The 21,824-nt window shown below is 57.7% G+C and overlaps 1 long non-coding RNA gene across 1 annotated transcript; it reads left to right on the top strand.

Annotated features, from left to right (window-relative positions):
• Positions 1-94: 94 nt before the first annotated feature.
• LOC132375369 (uncharacterized) lies at positions 95-18,232 on the top strand. The gene is made up of 3 exons (XR_009505984.1): positions 95-204; positions 11,932-12,088; positions 16,465-18,232. It is a non-coding gene; the product is annotated as an uncharacterized LOC132375369 (long non-coding RNA).
• The last annotated feature ends 3,592 nt before the right edge of the window (positions 18,233-21,824 follow it).

A 21,824-nucleotide genomic window follows, 5' to 3' on the forward strand; every position in this document is an offset into this window, starting at 1 on the left:
GCCGGCGGGGACCGCGGGGCGGCGCAGGGGCGGAGCCTGAGGCCGGAAGGCGGGGCTGGCGGCGGAGCCCGCGGGAGCGCGCGTGCGCTGAGCAGAAAGCCGGAAAGGTCGCCGCTGCCTCCTCAGGTGCCTCTTTGCATGTCTCCTGGGGTCACTGCCGCCTCCTCGCCGGGAGGGGAAAATGAGTGCCACGCGGGGTTTCCTGTGAGTCAGAAGCTGGTGTGCTCGCTGCTCTGGGTGGTGGGCGCGAGGGCACAGGAGGGGGAAGGCCGCGGCGACACCCTCGGGCGAGGACGCGCCGGCATCGCCGGTCCAGCCTCTGCCTCCTGCCCCCCGGCTCCGGGTCCGCTGGGTCCCGTGGCCGCTCCACAGAGCCACTGTGGGAAATTAAATTATATAAACGTGGAATACACCATATTAAAAGACAGGCAGCAGGTCCTCCAAACACTCAGTGTTTCCAAATTGTTTGGCTACCGTTTACTGTCGTCTCTGCGCTGGACGCTACGTGCGTAACCGTGTCTGCGCTGCGGAGACACTACACGGCCCTGAGCCTCCGCCCGGGTCTCCCGACTGCGCGCCTGCGGCCACGGCGGGAGCGTTCGCGCCACGGCCCTCGGGGGCCGTGGCACCTCCTCCAGCCCGGCCCGCGGAGAGGAAGGTGCGGGTGGGAAGGACCCAGGGCCTCCCGAGCGGGCCCAGGGGAGGTTTATAGGGGCGAGGGGAGAACGCGCGCTGCTCCCGGACTTCAGGCTGGCCCTGCTCAACTCCGCCGGCCACTTGCTTGTGCGGGGCCTGCTCTTCCACACCCGACGGCGGCCGCCCCGCACTGTGGCTCGCTGGCCCTCTCTCTGCGGTCCCCGTTCCCCTTCTCTTGGCCAGGGAAATGCGCCACGGACCTCCCCCGGGTGCAGACTCTCCAGTCCCCCAGCAGTGTGTTTCCTGGAGCCCCTCCCTGGGCCGGGGCACAGGAGAGGCCGCCCACGCCCCCCGCCCCGGGGCAGGGGACACACAGGCGTTGCCTGCCGTGCTGTCTCTCACCCTAACTCTCTGAGGCAGGAGAGGCGGTAGGGACCTGGGCAGGCTAACCCCCAGATCACTTCCCGATTTCTTTCCTAAGCGGGCTTCTGCTCGTCTCTGGTCACTGGCTGCTTCACCAGCCCGGCGCCCCACAAGCAAGAGGCGAGCTCGGGAGGGACGGGGTGTAACGCGTGTGCCTCCGGGGAGGATGGGCTTGGATGGACCCTGAGCGTCGCTCCTCCGTGGGGTGGGGCAGCTACAGAGCGCCCGGTGCAGGCTTGCTCGCGGGCTTATCCTGGAGAGCAAGCACGGAGCCTCTGCCCGTGGCCCGCACACGGTGAGTGCTCCTTCATCGTAGCCGTATTTGCCATCAGAAAAGGGACCTCCAAGGGCAGGGCCATGGCCACGTTTGTGCAGTGCCTCAGCGGGCACACACGCTGAGGAGCTCTGTCCCTTTGCGTTTGTGTGCGTGTGTTGGGGGGGGGGGGGGTTCAGCAGGGACCACCCACTCCTCCAAGCTCATCACTGCCTGCAGCGCAGCAAACCTGCCACCTAAGAGGAGGTGCCCCCGCAGGGAGGCCTGGTGAGAGGGCTGTCGCCTTCGCAGCCCCTTGTGGTGGGAGGAGTCACCAGGGCGGGCCCTCCAGGACACAGGCCCAGCAGCCCCGAGAGGCTAGCCTCCACCTGTGGACTCTCTCGGAAAGGTCCAGGGTCCCAGGTGGGGTCAGCCAGCAGGAGAGATGCACCACGATGGCCTGGTTAGAGGGGAGTCCCTTGGGCCCAACAGAGCAGGTCACACCCTGCTCTTCCCAGCAGCTGCCTCCCCCCCCCGCCCCACCCCCCGTCCTGATGCCCTGCTCTTCCCAGACCTAACAGTTTAACTCAGCAGGGGTGGGAAGAGGGATATACAAGAGGGCAAAAATAGACAAGGGAAAGTGGCCCAAATGGCAGGCTCAGCCCATCTCCCAGCTGTTTCCACGGCACCATTGGTTCTGTCCCATGCTTGTCACCCAGGCCAGGAAGGCACGTGGCGATGAGACGCCCAGGTGAGCGGCGTGGCTTTCTGGGGTAAGGACTCAGAGCCCAGCCCTTGGCTCGGCACAGGCTTCACACCTTTGAGTGGGTTGTGTGCACCGCGTGGGTGACCTGCGTTCTGTTCTGTCTGCCGTATCCTGTTCCTGAAACACTGAAGGTCAAGGCTGATTCTCCAGATGCAAACAGGGCCCCATGGAACAAGGGGAGACTATCGCGTTGCTGTTTCTACAGGCCAGGTTTCTACCAAGTGGCTGAAATAATGTTCGAACTGTCATGTAGACAGAGGGGCCCCTTTCAGAGGGTGTGCGTCTGGGGTCTGTTTTCTACATCTTTATTCCAATGATGTTATTCTCCTAACTTGGACACCTTAAATTCAGCTGCATACCCATACCGCCGTTATGTCATTATTAGTAATCCCAACTTCTTGTTTAATTTGCATGCAAGATAGGGCTCACCTGTAAAAGGCACTGACAGAGGCAGTGCTCTATTTTTAGTGAAAGAGATGTTATCTCCAAATTACAGGGAAATGATTACATCAAGGTCCTCTGTTGATGAAATAAATAAACCATGAGAAAGAAAGAACGTGTATGAGTCGTTGAGAACCAAAGCTCGTTGGCTTTCTTGCATCTGAAGGTCCCTTTGCCCACAAGTGTCGTCCAAGTGAACAGGTCGCGTGGCCGTGCGCCCTTCGTGGTTCAAGGAACAGCGACTGTGACGCTCCTCTACGTCCCAAGAAAGTCCTCAACCACAGCCCACCAGGGCAGGCGAGTGTGTTTAGGGGGACGAGAAGCAATGTGTCCCTTTGGCTTTTATGTGCAAACTCGCGGTGGACGTCCTTCCACTCTTCTGGACCCAGAGACGGAGGTGCAGGGCGGGGAGGCTGTGAAGACAGAGACCCCTGGACGCGGGGTCTCGAGCCCCAGCGCCACTTCTGCAGGGGTAACCTTGACAGTTTTCTGACGTCCTTGGGCTCAGGCTTCCCCAGGTGCAGAGCGAGGTCGGCCTGGTGCCCTCCGCTGCCGTAGCCACACTCTCCCTGGGCCGGGGTCCTCACAGGGTGACCTCCCTCCAGGGTTCTGGGAAGGACGCCCCTTCCTCAGAGGGCCGGTCAGGTACTTCGAGTTGTTAAAAACGTGTATCAGAAAGCTCCCATGTTCCATTTCTCTGATAATTAGTGATGTTGAGCAGCTTTTCATGTGCTTTTTGGCCATCTGTATGTCTTCTTGGGAGAAATGTCTCTTTAGATCTTCTGCCCATTTTTTGATTGGGTTGTTTGTTTTTTTGACATAGAGCTGCATGAGCCGTTTGTATATTTTGGAGATTAATCCCTTGCTGGTCGCTTCGTTTGCAAATATATATCTCCCATTCTGTGGGTTGTCTTTCTGTTTTGTTCCAGATGGGCTTGGATACGGGGCTTGATGTTTACAAAGACACGGTTCCTGTGGGGGGATGGGGTGGGAATGCTGGACTCCCCGCCTACTTTTCCTGTAAAACCTAAACCTGTTCTAAAAGATAAAGCCTGCGGATTAACAAGAAGATGGTATCACTGCCGTCTGGGTGATTACAGTCAGCGCCATGCTTAGCCTGCTGGGACCTTTGTGCAGATGAGACAGGGCACCTCTTTCTTAAGGCATTTTATTGCCAGCAACCAGGGAGTTGTGCTGGTAACTATATAAATGTTGTATATGTCTATATTTATAAATATGGACACAAGACTGAGGGTCGTGCAGTGTAAGACCTACACGACCGTGCACGGAGGCCCTGCTTCTCCGTCAGTCCACGGGGGAAGCAGACACACAAATTAGTTACCTGACGGAAAGGCAGGATGAGCCAAGTCCAATAACGAGCAGAAAACAAAACCACGGGAAGGCAGAGGATGAAGAGAACAGCGCGGCCGGGAAGACAGATGTCGGAGGCAAGAAAAGAAGTGGGGCCGGTGAACGGACTGGACCCTCGCAGTCTGCGGTCACTGTTCGGGGCGAGCAGAGGGTCTGTGACGGGCTCCCGGCCTGGCTCTAAGGACGAGGGTCTGCGCGAACCTTGAGGCCATGCAAACGCGAGACACTGAGTGGCCTCACGACTGTCCTGGGCGACACTTACACCAGGAAGGGACTGTCCTCTTCACTCTGGGTGTCACAGCCCCCAAAGCAGCCTTGGAACTCGCTCTGCCCCACAGGGCTGAGGCCATGACCGTAGCACAGGGCGTGAGCGGAACTGTTTCCCGGTGATGGAGCCTTGGCTCCTGCCCTCGCCTTTGCCCAGATGCCCACGGAAACATATTTGGAGACGGCTGAGCCCCGGTTGGCGCCCACTGGTTTCCGGGTCATGGCTTTAGCCTTCCTGCCCTCGTTCACAAGACAAATACGCTAAAGCAGCCTGGCTCAACGGAGAGCCGCCCCGTGTCCGTGTCCGTGTCCGAATGAGCCACCAAAGCTCACGCCCAGCGGGTCAGAGGCATCCCTGAGCCCCCGCATGGTGTCCTGCAGGGCAGGGCGGGCGGGGCGGCCAGCCGGGGTGGGATCCAGCCCACGTGGGAGCGGGGCAGCCACGGCCGGGCAGAGCCCTGGGCAGAAACAGGGTGGTGGGGTCCCATCCACCAGCGCTTGTCTCGCATCCCAGCCGCCCTGTCGAGGGAGAGGCTGCAGGAGAAAGGCCAGAGCTGCCGGAGCACAGAACACACGAGCCGTCCTCACCACGGAAGCTGGGGAGACGTGCGCTCGAAGAGGTAGATCTTTAAAATTGGTGGCACTCTCCACTTCCATTGTGTTTTTCCAGAAATATTCCTTTTTCACTCTAACTCTCCAGCTATATTGTTTGTGGATATTTACATGTAAGTAGTGAATGAACAAAAACAGTCACATAGAAATTATACTCATCAACTTCAGGACAGCGACTAAATCTTTTAGACATTAGTGGGGGGTAGGCAGATGGGCGTCTGTTACATTAGTATCTGCGTGTTTGAAATATTTCATTAACAAATAAACCTCCACCAAAGAAGCTATACGGATGGCAAGTAAGCACGTGGATAGATGTTCAGTATCATTAGTCATTAAAGAAATTCAAATTTAAACTATAACAAGTTCTATATGCGCCCTGGAATGGCTAAAATGAGAAAGAAAAAACCTGACAAGAGCAAGGGTTGACAAGGATGCAGGCAACCGAAACTCTCAGGTTGTTGGTAAAAAGGCAAAAGTGGGAACCAGTTTGAAGAGGTTTGGTGGTTTCCTAATAGAGTTCAACATACACTTACCATATGACCGAAATATCCCACTACCAGGTATTTAACCAAGAAAAATGACAACTTATGTTCACATAAATTATTTCTTAAATGCATTTTTTAAGTGAAAGGAGCCAGACTCAGAAGCTACCTACTGTATGATTCCACTTATATGACATTTTGGAAAAGTCAAGAAACGATCAGGACAGAGAAAAGATCGGTGGACACCATGGGTGCAGATGTGGGAGTTTGGGGAAGGCTGACTGGTGGTGGTCACCCAACTGTGCGTTTGTCAAAACTCGAGAACTGCACATCAAAAAGAGTGAATTTTACTGCATGTACATTAAGGAAAAAATAAATCTACATCTAAAGTAGGTTTACCTAGTGACTTCAGATCTCAGGAAAATCATTTCCCGTTCTGAATGTCATAGAATTCTGTTTTTCTAATCGGTAACATTCCTCGAAGTGCTGACTTAAATTTCAGAAAGAAAAACAAAGGAAAGAAGCTGATATCACTGACACCTTCTGTGGGTCCCAACACGGAGGGCCAAGAAACGGTCGGAAAAGAGAGGCCAGCCTCCAGAAGGCCACGGCGAGCGCCTGAAAGCCACAGAAGTTTCAGTCGGAAGGCATTTCTGAGATCGCAGTTTGCTTCTCCATCAGTGTGGAAGCTGAGGCCCCGTGTGCTCCGTGTGGGCTGAGGACGGAGAGGGGAGAGCGGACAGCGGGGCAGGTGCCCCGAGGTGTGAACCTGGTGCCCCCCTGTGTCTGTCACCAAACTCCCATGGCCCTTTCCCTTCCCTTGGCATTTCTCTCTTGCTGGACAAAGTTTCAAAATGCCAGGATCCAAGAAATCTTCAGCAGCCCCAGCCAGGTCCCCCGAGCATAGAAAAGTCAAAATCCCGTGGTCACTCCTTTCTTGGCCTGCCCGTCTGCTGGCTCCCCCAAGACTCTGGGAGCCCGTGGTTTGAAGATGCGGTGGGGTCCCTGGGCGGTCGGCAATCTCCCTTCACTGTAGTTCCGGGGCTGCCAGTGCTATGGGCTGTGTCTCGCTCATCCCACATCCCCAGAGACCGACAGATCGTTCCGGTATCATTGATTTGTGAAGATGTGCAGAAGAAAAGAAAGAGCAGGGCACCTGGGCTCGGACTCCTGCCTCTGGCTCTGCCTCTCCCAGGAAGGCGGAAACTCCTGAGACATAACAGAGCAGATCTTTTGGGGGAAAGCTAACTAATCTTCGATGGGTTATTTGCACAGCACCTCAGACCGCACACACTCAGAATGAGTATTTCATAATTGAAATGAGAATTACCTTAATTGCAGAACCAGCCAAGGGATTTCTAAAGAGAGTGCGCTCAGTCCCCTTCGGCCCAGCTAGAATGCACAGGCACTCCTGTGTGCTGCGCTGTCTGTTCTCTGCCGGGGGCCTCGCCTATGAGACCACTGGTCGTGCGGGGCAGCAAAGGCACAGCAAGGAAGAGCAGCGGCCAAGACGAGCGGTCAGAGCAGGGACCCATCTCACTGTCCGCAGGACTGATCAACGTTCGCTTTCACAGGGAGAACGCCCAGGTCAAACTCAGTTCTTCAGTTATTAGAATTGCCATGTGGTTCCCCAAATTCTTGGCCTTAGTCACCGGCACGAGCCGAAGTGCAAGAGGAGGTCTGCCTGCAAGCTGGCCTCCTTTGTTTCTGATTAAGATGAACTTTGTGTTAGAAAGGGAAAAGAAACAAGTCTTTCTGAGGTGTTAGGGCCAGAGTTTGGGCTTGGGACATGCAGAGATAGGAGTTCTGGCCCAGAGGCTCTCTCCTACTCCACAGGCTGCAGGAGAAACCTTGGAGCCGTTGCCCCGAGGGACGGGCACCTGCCAGCCCAGCAGGGAGGAGCCCTTGGCCTCCCAGCCTCTTGGCCCTGCGGCCTGGCCCAGGCTCCATGTCTTGAGACACTTTGTGGTGGTCCCACATGTGGGCCTCAGAGCTAAACACTTCCGTTGAAGGGACCCTGAGTAATATTTGGCTGTTTCCCCAAATCAATCTCACCGGCAACTATTGTGAATACTCAAAAGAATGCATTATGTTCCACTCTGGAAAGAGTTCCAGAAGGAGGACACTGCCTGTGACTCTGAGGTTTTTATACACAGAACATAAAATTGACCACCTTGACCACTTTTAAGTGAGAGCTCAGTGGCCTTAAGTACATTCACACTGTAGTGCACCCATCACCGCCGAACTCTCTTCTTCTCTGAAACTGAACCTCCGTCCCCATTAAACACGGACTCCCCACCCCCTCCTCCAGCCCCTGGCACCCACCCTCCTGCTCTCTGTCTCTGTGAATCTGATTCCTCCAGGGACCTCATGTGAGTAGAATCACACAGTACTTGTCTTTTTGTGACTGGTTTATTCCACTAGGCATCACGTTCTCAAATTTCATCCATGTTGCACCAAGTGTCAGGATTTCCTTCCTTTCTAAGGCTGAATAAGATTCCATTGTTTGGATGGACCACATTGTGTTTATCCATCATCCTTCCACGGATGAACACTGGGGTTGCTTCCACCTCCTAGCTATTGTGAACAATGCTGCTGTGAATATGGGGGTACGAATATCTTTTGAGACCCCACTTTCATGTCTTTTGGGTGCACACCCAGACGTGGAATTGCTGGACCACGTGGTAGTTCCATGTTTGGTTTTTTGAGGAGCCTCCATACTGGCTTTCCACAGTGGCTGCCCCGTGTCTCACCCCCGTCCTGCCTTGGTCAGTGTGGGCTGCCGCAACCAGCTACTGGGTGTTTATAAACAAGAAGGGTTTACTTCTCACGGTTCTGGAGGCTGAAGGCCAAAGGGTGATGCGGGCAGGCTTGGTGCCTGGGGAGGACCCTTCCGGGTTCATAGACAGTCATCTTGTGGCCGTGTCCTCACATGGTGGATGGAAAGGGCAAGGGAGCTTCCTGCGGTCTCTTTTACAAGGCCACTAATCCCAGGAGGTGAAGCCTTAGGACCCGGTCACCTCCCAAAGCCCCCATATCCTCATTCCCTAAGCCTAACCCTGACCCTGACCCTGACCCTAACCCTGACCCTAGCCCTAGCCCTGACCCTGACCCTAGCCCTAGCCCTGACCCTAGCCCTGACCCTGACCCTGACCCTGACCCTAACCCTAACCCCATTACTTTGGGGTTGGAATTTCAGCATATGCACTCGGGGGAACACAGACGTTCAGACCACAGCATCCCAGGACTGAATTTTCTTTAAGTTAGAGACAGACAGGTGCAGTTTTAAGTGAATGGAGTTGGTGGGTAACTGTGGGGGTGGGAGCAGGAACCCCGGATCAGCCCACCACCAGCCATCCAGCATTTTCAGGGGCCTCTTCAAAAGATGTGTCCTTGGTGGAGTTTTTTTTTTTTTTTTTTTTTTTTTTTTTTTTAGGGTGTGGTGGGAGAAACTATTGCCTTTTTCAACCGCATAGCACAGGAAGATCAGCTCAGTGCTTTTTTTTTTTTTTTTTTTTTTTTTTTAAGAATGAACCAGTTTTTTTGTTTTTAATGTGATAATCCATTTATTTATTTATTTGTTTGTTTGTTTGTTTATGGCTGTGTTGGGTCTTCGTTTCTGTGCGAGCGCTTTCTCTGGTTGTGGCAAGCGGGAGCCACTCTTCATCGCGGTGCGCGGGCCTCTCACCATCGCGGCCTCTCTTGTTGCGGAGCACGGGCTCCAGACGCGCAGGCTCAGTAGTTGTGGCTCACGGGCCCAGTTGCTCCGCGGCATGTGGGATCTTCCCAGACCAGGGCTCGAACCCGTGCCCCCTGCATTGGCAGGCAGAGTCTCAACCACTGCACCACCAGGGAAGCCCCTTGGTGGAGTTTTGAAGGAAGGCACTTTGTCAGGAGGCAGGGAGGGACACAGACGTGCCGCGCCCACGCAGAGTCCCCGGCGGAGCAGGGCCATTGCCGCGTCCTCAGTGTGGACTGCGGGGAAAGCCCAGGGGGTGAAGCGCAGCAGCTTAAACCTGGCAAGAGCTGGGGGCTCAGTGCACCTGGGGGACAGATTGGGTTTTCAGATTTTGGGGGTTTTTTTGGCAAGGAGGGTAGATCTAGGAGAATCAACTGCAGGGAACTGCTGACGTGAATTCAGACGCTTCGAGGGTAATGATCACAGTAAACATGCAAATAGCCATGATTCACAGGTGTTAACTTACTGATTCCCTAACACAGCTCCACGAAGGAGGAAGTATAAGCCGCCACTTTACAGAGGTGAGGTGAGTCAACCAAGGTCACGTGGCTTACGGGGAGGACCTCGGATTCAACTCCGGGCTGTCTGGCTCCAGAGCCCAGGCCTCTGTGCACTGTTCTGTCTTCTGTGCACAAAAAAGCGCCTTGAAAACCCAGACGCCTGCCCTCGAGGTGAGGGCGATGCAGGTGGGGAGACAGAAATGAACGAACAAACAAACAAGATACATAGCACAGGGGCTGTCAAATGTAAATATTTTTGGCTCTACAGGCCAAAAGGAAAAGCCGAGAGTGTTCTGTCCGTCTCCGTGGCAGCTACTCGATGGCCCCACTGGGTCGAGACGGCAACAGACAACACAGCCGAGAATCCCGTGACCGTGGCTCCAATTCAAGTCCGTTTATAGAAACTGACATTTCATGCCTGATGACCTTGGGCCCCCAGAACGGGGGGCGAGGGGACTTGCACCTTCATTTTTGTCTCAGACGCATCTCTACCGGATACCATAGAAGGGTCTGCAAACCACGGTCCACAGGTCCAGTCCAGCTTCTGAGTTCCACCATATTTGACCTCACTGAACAATTTCCATTATCTACAGCAGCACCAGGAGTTGCTCTGGTGCCTTAAATGACCTTGTCGGCCCAAAGTGTAAATAAAGTGACTTTTAAATCATCTATACCACATGCCAAGCACACAGCCTGGGGCATGTGCTCAGGGCAGCTCCAACAGTTCCTGAGGTTGGGGGGGGGGGGGCTTTTGCTCCATCTGTGACCCTCCTGCTACCCCCTCCGCCAGGAATATTGTGAAATAAATCCCAGGCATCACACCAAGAAATAAACTGGTTTTAAAAACACATATGCCTTAGAAAACTTTTTATTTAACATAAATATATCAAGCAAATCAATTAAGGATTATATTAAATGTCCATGAATTTGTATTGCTTTAGATTCATCTGAGTTTACCAGAAAAACCCTCAATATTTCCTGATATAAATGCACCAAAGACATCTCACTAATCTAGTTGAACTGAAATCAGATTTCAGGGCACATTCATTTTCAAAAAAAAAACAAAAAGCCAAGGCCAAAGAGAACATCACGCAATATTAGAAAACACAGGAAGGTTTAATTTCCCCGGAGAGCCATGCTGACCTGCGGTCGGGGGTATAACAAAGCCACTCCTGCCGGAGCTGGTGTGCGATCCAGAGGAAACCCAAGGACAGGATGTTTGCAGCCACTGCTCTGAGAAAGACGGGCTGACACGCATGCAGCTTGGACCAAAATCGTCCCTAAGAATCAGCACTCGGTGACCTGTAACCTGTGCCCTGGGTCACGATGAAATGTCTAACGTTCACCCAGCACTTTTCAGCCAGCAAGGCACTTTCTCTCCCACGTCATTTCACTTGTGCCTCTAGGAACCTTGTTCAGAATCAGGAGAGCTTGGATCACAGCCTGTCCCTGTAAACCTCCGCATCTGGACACAGCCTCTCCCTCCGCTGGGAAGGGCCCTTCTGGTCACATCTTTCTGCTGAACTACATTTGTCCTCAACAGCCTGGCCAGAAAGAGGCCTCCAACCTCGGGGGACGGGGCTGGGGCAGGGCACGTGTCCTGGAGAGGACCAGCCAGCAGTGTCCCCAGGCGGCAATGTCCCCGCCCTCCCGGGGGATGCGGGGCAGGTTCCGGTCCTTCCACACCGGCCAGTCAGGGCCTCGGACACCCTGTTGCCTATGGTTGAGGCTGCGCCTTCACCTGCCAGCCTGTCCCAGCACCACAGACAAAACCCAGTCACCGTCGCGGACTCTTCTGGGCCCCTCACCTTCTTTGCAGGTAAGCAAGGCCGCGTCCTTGCAACGGATGAGATGTGAGAGGAAGCGCCACGAGTCACCCGCAGTGGCCGCCCTAAGAGCTGGCCTTCGCTCTGCCCCGCGTCCCGAGTCAGGACGGGGCCTCCTGCACCGCAGGCTGCAGTGGCCGAGCTCCGCGGCCTCGGGGTCCGCGGAGAGCGCCCCGCTTCAGCTCCAGACGCGCTTTTCCACCTGCGGGCGAAGGTCGAGTCTGAAGGGTGGTTTAGCGGTGGGGCGCTGTGGGGCTGCGGGCTCGGTGCGTCCTGCCCTGCGGGGCCCGCGCGGCGGGCGCTGGTCTGCGTCCTCCGCGCCGGGGCACGCGGCCACCGGGACACCTTGCAGACGTGCGGCGACAGCCATCCCGCTGCCCCGGACATACTGAGGCGCGTTCCCGCGCCCAGGAACTCCTGTCTCAAGAATGGGACGGTCCTGGGCCCGTCTGGACAGGGTGGTCGCCGCCACGTGGCCGTGGGCCCTTCCCTGCACTGGCGCCTCCCCCGGGCATAGGTAACCCCCTCAGAGGGAAGGGGTAACGCTTTTCGACCCAGGCATATTCTTTTCCTCCTCCTCCTCCAATATGCCGTTTCCTTCGCTGTTTTCCTCAGAATGCAGAGCCACGTGCATGGTGAGCCGCAGCGCCTGTGCCTCAGGAAGCGCGGGGCTGAGGCCCCCAGGCCACGACGACCCGGACTCCTCTGCGCGTCCCGGAGCCCGAGGAGGCGCGTGACGCCCCGCGTCCCACCGGCCGCAGCGGCCCTGAGGGTAAGCAGAGGGGCCGCGCGGGCTGCACGTCCCCCCCTTCCGGATGCTCCCAGACTGTGTCCCCAGAAAACGGGAAGACGGCGGCTGAGTGCCCTCCTGCCGCACGCGACCAGGGAAGCTCCGGGCCGGGTGACCCTGTTCTAGAGCTTTCTCGCGGGTGAACGGTCGGGGGAGCGCTGCCTTCGGTGGGGGGAACGGTTCTCAAAACTCCCAGTTCCACCTTTGCGCCGGGGCGGGGCGGGCCCTCTCGCCGGCTGTCTGTACCGTGTCCGCCCTGGGCACGCCGCGAACGTGCAGGGTGACCAGCCGGCCCCCTGCCCGCGCCCGCGGGGCTCCCGGGACGCAGGCTGGCCGCGCACGGAGGCTTTCTGCACGTCCAGGCTCCTCGCCGCCTGCACCGCTGTCCCCGTGGCAAGACCGGCCCATCGTCAATCCTGTCTGTGGCGTTTGGGGCGCAGGTGGGCTCGGGACAGACGGAGGAGCGGGGGCGGCGGGAGCTCGCCTGGCACCTCACGGGGGGTGGGTGCCCATCTCACGAGGAGGTCAAGGCACGGAAGGGGGTAGCAGAGCCTCCCGGGAAGCTCTATGCCCTGCCCGGCCAGCAGCTGGACACCACCTGTGAGCAGGGGTCCCGCCTGCGGCGCCCCCGCCCTGGCGCCCCGGCCCCGGCGCGCACCTCCCACTCGACTCCTCACGGCCAAGGTCGGGCTGCTCCCGGGGCTGAGAAGCACCGCCTGCGCCGTCCCCGTCGCCGTCCCCGCTCAGAGATGCTCAGGGAGGCAGCTCTTCCGCCCCGCCCCCAGCCGCGCCCACCTGCAGGGACCCCAGGCTCTTGCCCTCCCCCGCTCCTGGCTCGGTGCCGACCCTCGTGCCCTGCAGGCGCCCGCTCACCACTCCGGACCCCACAGACCCTCCCTCAGGCATCATGGGGGCCCGTCACTGGTCAGAGCATTTAGAGCCTGGGACCCGTCTGTGTGTTCGTGTCGCCGAACTCCCAGGCCCATAAGGGTCCCGGCGGCCCTGCTCGGCCTGTGAAGCACTCCTTCCTCAGCCCGTCCCCCGACCCTTCATCCCCCGCCCGCCCCGGGCTCCCTCCTTGAGGGGACGGCCGTTCTCCGTCTTCACGTTTCCTGGCCACAGACCGGCTCGGTCCCTCCGGCCACCGTAGCAAAGCACCACGGACGGGGCGGCTTCGGCGGCAGACATTTCTGTCCCACGTTTCTGGAGGCTGAGCCCAGGTCAGGGTGCCGCCCGGGCTGGCGTCCTGTCGCTCGCCCTGCTTGCAGTTGCCATCCTCTCGCTGTGTCCTCACAGGTCCCCTCAGAATGGCTTCTCATGAGGACACTAATCCCATCACGGGCCCCCCCCCCCACGTGGCCTGATCAACCCCAAAGTCCCCTCCTAGCTGCACACCTTGGGGTCAGGCTTCAGCACACGATTCTGGAGCACACGTTCGTCCCATGGCAGGTGTCCCTCTTACCAACGTCCCTCTGTCACCGCACGCTTTCTCCTTCTTCCAGTCACGCCTCCCGACGGCCCAGGTGGGGCTGGTGCTTTGCTCCCACCTGGAACGTCGGGCCCAGGCACTGTTGAAGGGGGCACGCGCACCCTTCGGGCACAGCACACCCTTTTGCTTTTCCTCATTCCTCTCCAGTGTTTGCCCGTAGTCACGTCTGTCCGCGTGGCTCTCACTGTAGAATAAATCGCGGTACAAGTGACTCGAATACAATCAGCATTTTCCGTGTTGCTGCAGAGAACTCGTAATGTATGGCGTTAGTTCTCTGCTGTTAGCATGCAGGTTCCTCCATCACCCGCATTCCTGTATGTCCGCGATTATTCCCAGACGGTCACGTGTCGCCGTGGCGTGAACGATTCCCAGGAGGCCCGGGGCTCCGCAGGGCAGGCGTCTCCTCACCTCATCAACCTTCTCCCGCCGTTTAAACGGCTCTCAGATGTCTTCCTTTGTGTATTTTTATTTTTGGACTGTTCACGTTTGTCCTCCTCCTTCTCTTGGTGCTGGAAACACGCAGCTCATAAAACACCAAAGCACGTGCTGCTCTCTGACCCTCTAAAGGACCCCGGGAGGGAGGGGAGGAAGGACTGGTCACCCAGGAAGCATCGCCCGGGTGATACCGCCTGCTGCTGACTCGCCCACCGAGAGTCTGGTTCCTCTGATTCTTAGCTCGCCGGTCGGTCTTTAAAAATCATCATCAAGGTGACGGGCACACGTGGTAAAGACCGAAGGATGCAGCGCGGCTGCGGTGGAAGCCGCACGGGCCGCGCCTTGTCCCCGCCGGCCCCGTGTTCTCTGACCAGCCCCTGGCGGACGCCCCTGAACCCCGATGTTTCCCACCGCCCTTCCCCAGGGCATGGATTTTAAGCGAGTTCCTGCGCTCCTGCCCGGGGGCCACAGCTGCTCGAGCTTTGGCTGCTTGTCTCTGAGACTCAGAACCGTGCCCACATCCGGCGGAGCCCGGAGACCTTGGCCTCCTCTGTGAGCTGCGTGGTGGCCCCAGAGCCCACACATTCCCTCCATCAGCGAACTGGCCCCGAGGACACGGATGTAATGCTCGGCCAGCCCTGTCCCTGGGGGGCTGACACCGCAGTCCTGCTCCCCTGGGCCACGGGCTCTCGCAGGGTCCCCGATGGACTACCTGGGCCCAAGGTGGGAGACGGTGGGAAACAGGACCAGGAAACGCTGGTCTTCGTTTCATCCCCAGGCTCAGCAGAGACCAGCGAGGGCCTCCTCGGAGCCAGAGGGCACGAGGGCACCCCTGGGGTCTCCAGCCCTGGAGGCGAGCGAGCCCGGAGGACACAGCTATGGTCAGAAAAGGCACACAGATGGGGGTCACGGAAAAAAAGGACGATTCACTGAGAGAAACGTTTGCACGTGAAACAACAGGGCTTCCTGGGGGCTGAAGAGGTGACCCCTCAACGCCCTGTGAGGCCCTTGATCCCACCCTGGACCAGAAACAACCGTGGTCGTCTTTTCTATCGAGAACATTAGTGAGATGATTGGTGAAGTCAGAATATTGCCTGGAGAGCAGATTGCAGGACCGAGGTGATGATTCTCGACGTGGGTACCGAACGGTGCCAGGCTGTGCAGGATGCCTTTGTCTTTACTTTTAGGGAACACACAAGAACTTAGTGGTGAAGGAGTGTGATGGCTGAGCTCCGAAACGGTTCAGGAAAAAAGCGTGCAGAGAAAGAGGTGGGTGGGGAGAGGTAATGGGAAGCAAGTATAAAACACCAACTCAGAAACTGGGTGGAGGGAACATGGGAATTCTTTATACTATGGTAGCAACTCATGTGTAAGTCTAAATGATATCAAAATAAAATGTTGAAGAACAACCCCACAGACAGGATGGGGTCAGATGAGGAACCCAGCCCACAAGCAGTAGCGCAGATGCGCGAGCCGAGGGGCGGCGGGCGCCGGTGGGTGGGAGGACCCGGGCTCAGGGACCCTTGTGGGGCAGGAGCTGCGGGGAAAGAGGCGGGTGGGCCTGGACCCTCTCCCGGAACTCAGAACGCTCTCCGCTGGGGACCCTGCCACGCACAGTCCTGACTCTCAGGTGGTTTCCTTTCCTTCAGCTGAAGCTGTCTTTTTCCTCCACTTTCAATCCGTCCGACTGGAGTTGATCCCCCCTCCGCCGTGAAAGGCTCCCTAGTTACTCAGCCTCTAATCTAACATAATCTGATCTGATCTGATGCTCCCTTAGAAACCAAGGCCCAGTTCTGCTCCTGCGCCGGAATCCCACCAGGGGACTTATTTGGCTTTTCGAGGTGGCCCTGGCTTCGTGGTCAGGCCTGTGTGCCTTTGTGTCGTCCGAGCTCTGCTGCTGACCCTCTGGGGCGACCCTGCTGGGGCTCTGCTGTCCACTGATCGGCCTGACAGCGTGACCCCAGCCTCTCCCACCACTAGACACTCGCTGGGACACAGCTGTACCCACCGCCAGCCTGCCCTCTTGGCCCTGCCTGGTGGGAGGATCCCGAGGGGGACAGTTGGCAGGGGGGAGCCTGGGGGTAGAACGGCGTGGGGAGGGGGCAGCCTGGAGGGGCGCCTGGGGGACAGCGTGGGAAGGCGGCAGCCTGCTGAGGCACAGAAGCAGGTATGTGGGGAATCCATGTGACAATGTTGTGCTGAATGAGTGTTGAATGAACTTGAAATCAAAGACGAAACCACAGCCCGTGAGAGGAAATGAGGATGGTTCTAGAGAGAGTGAGGCTGCATATGCAGCTCAGAAAGGATGGAAAAGCCGGGCCGGAGGGTGGGGTGTAGGGCGGGGTGGGGGGGGGGGGCCTCAGAAGCCCAGACTGTGTGAGGCTTTGGTTTTTCCTATTCAGATGACGGCGGTGATTGTTTTCTTCTTTTTCAGACTTAGAAGTGATCCATTAGGGGATTCATAAGAATCACGGTAAACAAACAGCCTGGGTGCATCTTCACGACCTGCTGGCGGCCACTGGTTTCCGTGGTTTCAGCGCCATTGTTACGACACAGAGTCTGGAACAAACACGGATGAGGGTGGAGAGCTGCACCCAGGAGCCCAGGTCTGGGCCTTTCCAGAAGCCGTCATGGGAACTGATCAAAGAAAATGGCAAAAAGTGGATTGGCAAAGACAAACGCATCTTTCCTCAATAAAGTGCATCTTGTATTAAAATTAGAGATTCCAGCTGGGAAGCCACAGGGGCCATGGGCCCCTCAGGGAGCCGGGAATGGAGACGCCCTGATCCTCTGGGAGCGGACGGGCCCCCACGGGGGTCCCGCGCATCAGGAAGCTGCGGCAGTGGTCTACAGCAGGTCTGGCCCTCAAGGAGGGGACAGCGGGCGGGGGCCATGGACACTGGGGTCACGTGGGTGTCCAGAGGTCTCCACGGGCTCAGCGCCAAGTCACATTTTTAATGGAAATATTTGGAACCTGTCCCTTAACTCCTGCCCCAGGTTCCGATCTTGTGTGGGTCTGCCCGTTCCGGCTCTGGGCCTGGGCTTCCAATCCCTCTGCATCTGATTCCCAGGACCTGGCACCTGCCTGCCCGCCAGAGCTGCAGACCCTCCCCCAGCCCAGCCCCCACGCCACTCAGCAGGACGGAGAGCTGGATGCCCTCCGCGGGGCTGGGGGAGGGGCACAGGCAGGGGAGGGATTGCTTTAGCCGCGGCACCGAGAAAATTCTAGAGCAGATACAAGTTAGCAATGTGACGTGGGGGCACGCAGGTTTGAGTGACAACAAGAGGAAGGCTCCACTTGTGTCCCCCGGCGGCTGCCTGCCCGGGGCCCTGGCCTTCCGCGGCTCGTGCTGGCGTGGACACAGGCGTCACCCGCAGCCTGTCCTGAGCGGCGGCGCCGGGGGCGAGGCTTTACCGCGTTGGGAACGTGGACAGCGGGTGAAGAGGTGGAGCTCACCTCTTCCAGCCTACTTTGTGGTCGACGCGGTCTTCACAAACGCACAGGACGGACACACACAAAACAGCCCTGCCTCCTGATGGCCCCGGGAAGGCGAGCGTCTCAGTGGAAACAGTGATGGAGCCGCGTTTGGCCGCGCTCGGCAGCGGGTGTGAGCACCCGGCCTGACTCAGGGGAAGGAAGTAGTGTTTCCACTCAGCTCAAAACAAGTGGTTTCAGGACGGCTTGTGTGTCACTGGCATTTCCCTGTTGTGTTTATGAGACGAGGTGGGAATGGGCCTCGTGGTTACTCTAATCTCGTCTTTTACAAGAAATAATAAGCCCCTAGTGGAACGCTGGCGGGGGGCTGTGCGGCCCGGGAGACGCTGGGGAAACCCGAGGGCGCCCGCGGGGAGGGGCCCCATTTCAGGGTGGAAACCTGGGCCGCCTTCTCTGGTGGGCCGTGCAAACAGCAGGCGCCCGGGGATGGCGTGCGGCCAGGGGCGCCTTGGAAGCCGGGTCAGCACGCAGCAGGCGTGCGGGGCGCAGTGACCCCCGTGTCCTGGGGACTCTTGCTGAGGTCGGCCGTTTCCCCGGAAACCAGATCCACGGTCCAGAGGTCACAGTTCCCACTCTGCGGGGACAGGATTGCATTGATAAGGGTTGAAGCGAGGAGGGTGACTGTCCCAGAGATGGGTGGACGGTTTCTGCATCCCTGGGGAAGCCGGGCCACATTCCCAGAATGCAGTGCCAGCAGAGGCCCAGACACAGGCCGGGCTGGAGGGCCGGGGGCGGGGGGCGGGGGGCTGGGGGCTGGGGGAGGGGTGTCTGGGAGCCGGGGGTCTGGGGGGCCGGGGGCTGGGGGCTGGGGGAGGGGTGTCTGGGAGCTGGGGAGCTGGGGACCGGGGACTGGAGGCTGGCCTCCTCTCCCTGGAAGGCAGACTCCACTGGAATCTCCCAGTCCGAGCAGCCCCAAAGACCAAGCTGCCTTTGAAGTGACGTCTCGGGTTCGTGTCTATATTTAAACTGGAGTGAAAGAAAATAAACCAGATGAAAGAGTTCACTAAAAACAGCCACCTCGGGGAGCAGCGACGCCTGCCAGCCACGCCGTCTGGGCGACGCCCACGTTCCACTCACCTGTTCGGGTTGTGATCTGGCGGCAAAACAATGGGAGGAAAAAATCCCCACATTTTCACAAGGAGGTTTACTGGAAAATCTTCTAATAAATAGTCAGAAGCACAGCAATCTCGAAACCACCTTCTCATCGTTGAAATGTTGTTTTCAAAATCGCCCCTCTCCTTGGCCACCTCTGGTGGTCCGGCGGTCACACGGCTGCACCCCAGGCTGCACCGGTATCAGCCGTCAGGGGCTGAACTCGTCCCCCCAAAATTCGAACGCTGCAGTACCTCGGGAGGTGCTGTGTTTACAGGTGACGGGGCCTGTAAGCAGGTGATTAGGTAAGATGGGGTCACTAGGGTGAGGCCGTAAGCCCCCAGGACTGGTGTCCTCAAAGAGGAGATGAGGACACAGACAACAGGACACACACAGGATGACACCACCCGCAGGCACGGGGAGGAGGTGGCATCCACAGGCCCAGGAGAGAGGCCTCGGGAGGGACCACCCGGCCGACACCTTGGTCCCGACCGTCCAGCCTCCAGGACTGAGTGGAAGCAACCTTCCTGTGTTCGAGCCTGCCCGACTGTGGAACTTAGTTATTTGCAGCGGCCCTAGCAGACCCATGCCATCTTCCTAGAGACTGTTTTCTTAAAAAAGGAAGCTTGGAAGTCAGCGAGCCCCCTCACTTTACAGACGAGGAAAATGAGGGAGGCCCCAAATCTCGGTGACTGAACCCACAACCACTGAGCAAACCGACAGGCCCCCTACTGTACGGAGTGGCCAGGAGGCCCCCACAGGGTCCAGGCAAGAAGTGAGGGTGCCAGCGGGGGCAAGTTCTGGACATATTTTAAAGGTAGACTTAACGATATTTACCAGTAGATCAGATGTGGGTGCAAGAGAGAAAAGAACAGCCAAGAATGATGCCAAGAGTTTGGCTGGAGCTCAGAGGCCTGAGGTCCTCGGCTTGGACAAGGTCACCAAGGTCCCAGATGGGCGGGGGGGGGGGGGGAGGGGGGAGGGGGGAGGGGGAAGCCGAGGGAGCTCCAGGGCCGCTCCAGGACGCAGCGGAGGCCGAGATTCAGGGGCTGAGCGCCCGCTGCGTCCCTCCCACCTGGACGTGGATTCTGGGTCGCAACACACGGCCATCCCTCAGTGTGAGAATGGACGTTACAGTTGCCTCCTTCCCATCTGGTGCTCCTGTCGTAAATCTTCTTCTACATGTTACAAACCTCGTATTACCTTTTCCTACTTTTGGTTTAGACAGTCTTTTAAAGCAATCAAAAATAAGAAAAATGTCTTTGATGTATATTCTCATTTTGAAAATGTGCAGGGTTCTTCGGTGTGTGTGTGTGTGTGTGTGTGTGTGTGTGTGTGTGTAGATAATTTCCACCTAGCATCTTCCTTTTGATTGAAAAATTTCCTTTAGCATTTCTTGTAATGTAGGTCTGCTGTGAGTTCTCTCAGCTTCTGTTTGCTGGAAATGAATTGCCTCAGCTGCAGTTTATCTGAAAACACCTATATTTTAATTTAACCCCCTCATTCTGGAGGGAGACTTTGATTTGGTAAGAAATTCTGGATAGGCAATTTGCTTCAGTACTAAAGATGTTTATCCACTGTCTTTGGCAGGCTTAGTCCTCCTCTAGTTTCCACTCATTAAACCTACCTGTTTAGGCGAAAAATAAGTTCAATACATATTCTACGTGATAGCCCTTCAAATACTTGAAGACAGACATTATTCATCAGTATATTAATTTAAAGACTTAGTGCCAGTGTGCCAGATACGAGAGTAACAGAAACTAGAGTCAGAGACAAAAACAGTAGAATTCTTGCTTTCTAGGACCTCGAGGTCTAGTAAAGACAGAAAACTAGTGCAACATGGTAGGTGAACTTCCACAGAGAATTGGGGAGCGCAGAGAAAGGACACCCGGCTGGAGGGACAGAGTGAGGAACAGGCGTCTGGGAGGGAAGCAGGAGCTCGCTGGGCCTGGGGCAGGGGGTGGGGGCCCCTGGGCGTGGACGCTGCGACACGGCGCATGTGTGGGGTGAGGGCGGGGGAGCGGGCCTGGACCACATCGTGGGGCGCTGCCCTCTGCCTCGTGCGGCGAGAGCCGCTCACACGTCTGGGCAGTGGGGCAGCCTAGACACGGGGACACACATGTGACGGTGTTTCTGAGCGCAGAAGCAGAAGGGCGCTGTTCCCGGCTGTGCTCTCAAGGCTAAGTCAGCCCCTTAGAAAGAGAATCTCTGCACGCGCGCGTCCGAACAGGGTTTCACAGGCAGAACAGCGTGGGGGACGCGCGGAGACGACATTCAGCGGGCTGGGCCGGGGCCTGGGATGCAGAGACAAGCGCCATCGGACAGAGACCCAGGTGCGGGCAGCCGCCTTGGGAAGCCCCCGGGAGCAGGCGAGGCCGGGGTCGGGGCACAGGTACGGGTAGACCTGAGACTGGGAGGGAGGATGACGGTCGTTTTAGTTAAAGCTTAGAGGGGGAGGGGAAGCCGTGCCTGAGGACCAGTACAGAGAAGGCAGGGACGCCTGGCACAGAGAAGGCTGAGCGCGTGGCCTGGGGCAGAGGTGACGGCTGAGGCGGCATCCGGGGCGTGGACAGGACTCGCGGTCGACCTGGGCAGCAGCGGGGCGTCCGGTGGGGCCCACACGCCGCGCGCACCAGGGTGACTGGTACCACGGAGGCCTCGGGGAGACAGGGGTGCGGGCTCCCGGGGGTGCGGACCGCAGCAAGCCCACCCCGTGGGAGCCGGGAAGGAGGAGGGCCCAGAGCAGACTCAGCAGCGAGGCTGGAGGAACGTGGCTCAGGTCAAGGGCAAGGTCGCCCTCGCCGCAGCTCCCGCCAGGCCTCCCGGTGCCCTCCACCTCCGGAGCCGCAGTGGGGCTGGGCAGTGGGGCGGTGAGCCGGGCAGGTGCCGTCCTGTTCCCGAAGCTCTCAGCGCTCCACCACCTTCCCCAGCCCTGCCCTTTGCTCTCCGGGCACCCTCTGAGCCCCTTTAGGTGGTGGTGGGGGGTGGGGGACTTGAACTTCCGGCAGGTTGAGAACATGGTCCTCAAATTGCCCCCGAACTATGTCTTTTGAGATAATTTTAGGCTTCAGGAAGATGGCGAAGACGGTAAGGGGAGCCCACAGCCGGCGCCCGGTTCCCCTGATGTTAGGATCTTACACATGTGTCATCAGTGACCAGCACGAGGCCCCAGGCCTGTAGAAACACGGCTTTCTATGCAGGTCTGG

Source organism: Balaenoptera ricei, chromosome 11 (assembly GCF_028023285.1).
Source record: "Balaenoptera ricei isolate mBalRic1 chromosome 11, mBalRic1.hap2, whole genome shotgun sequence".
In the NCBI taxonomy this organism is placed as follows: Eukaryota; Metazoa; Chordata; class Mammalia; order Artiodactyla; family Balaenopteridae; genus Balaenoptera; species Balaenoptera ricei.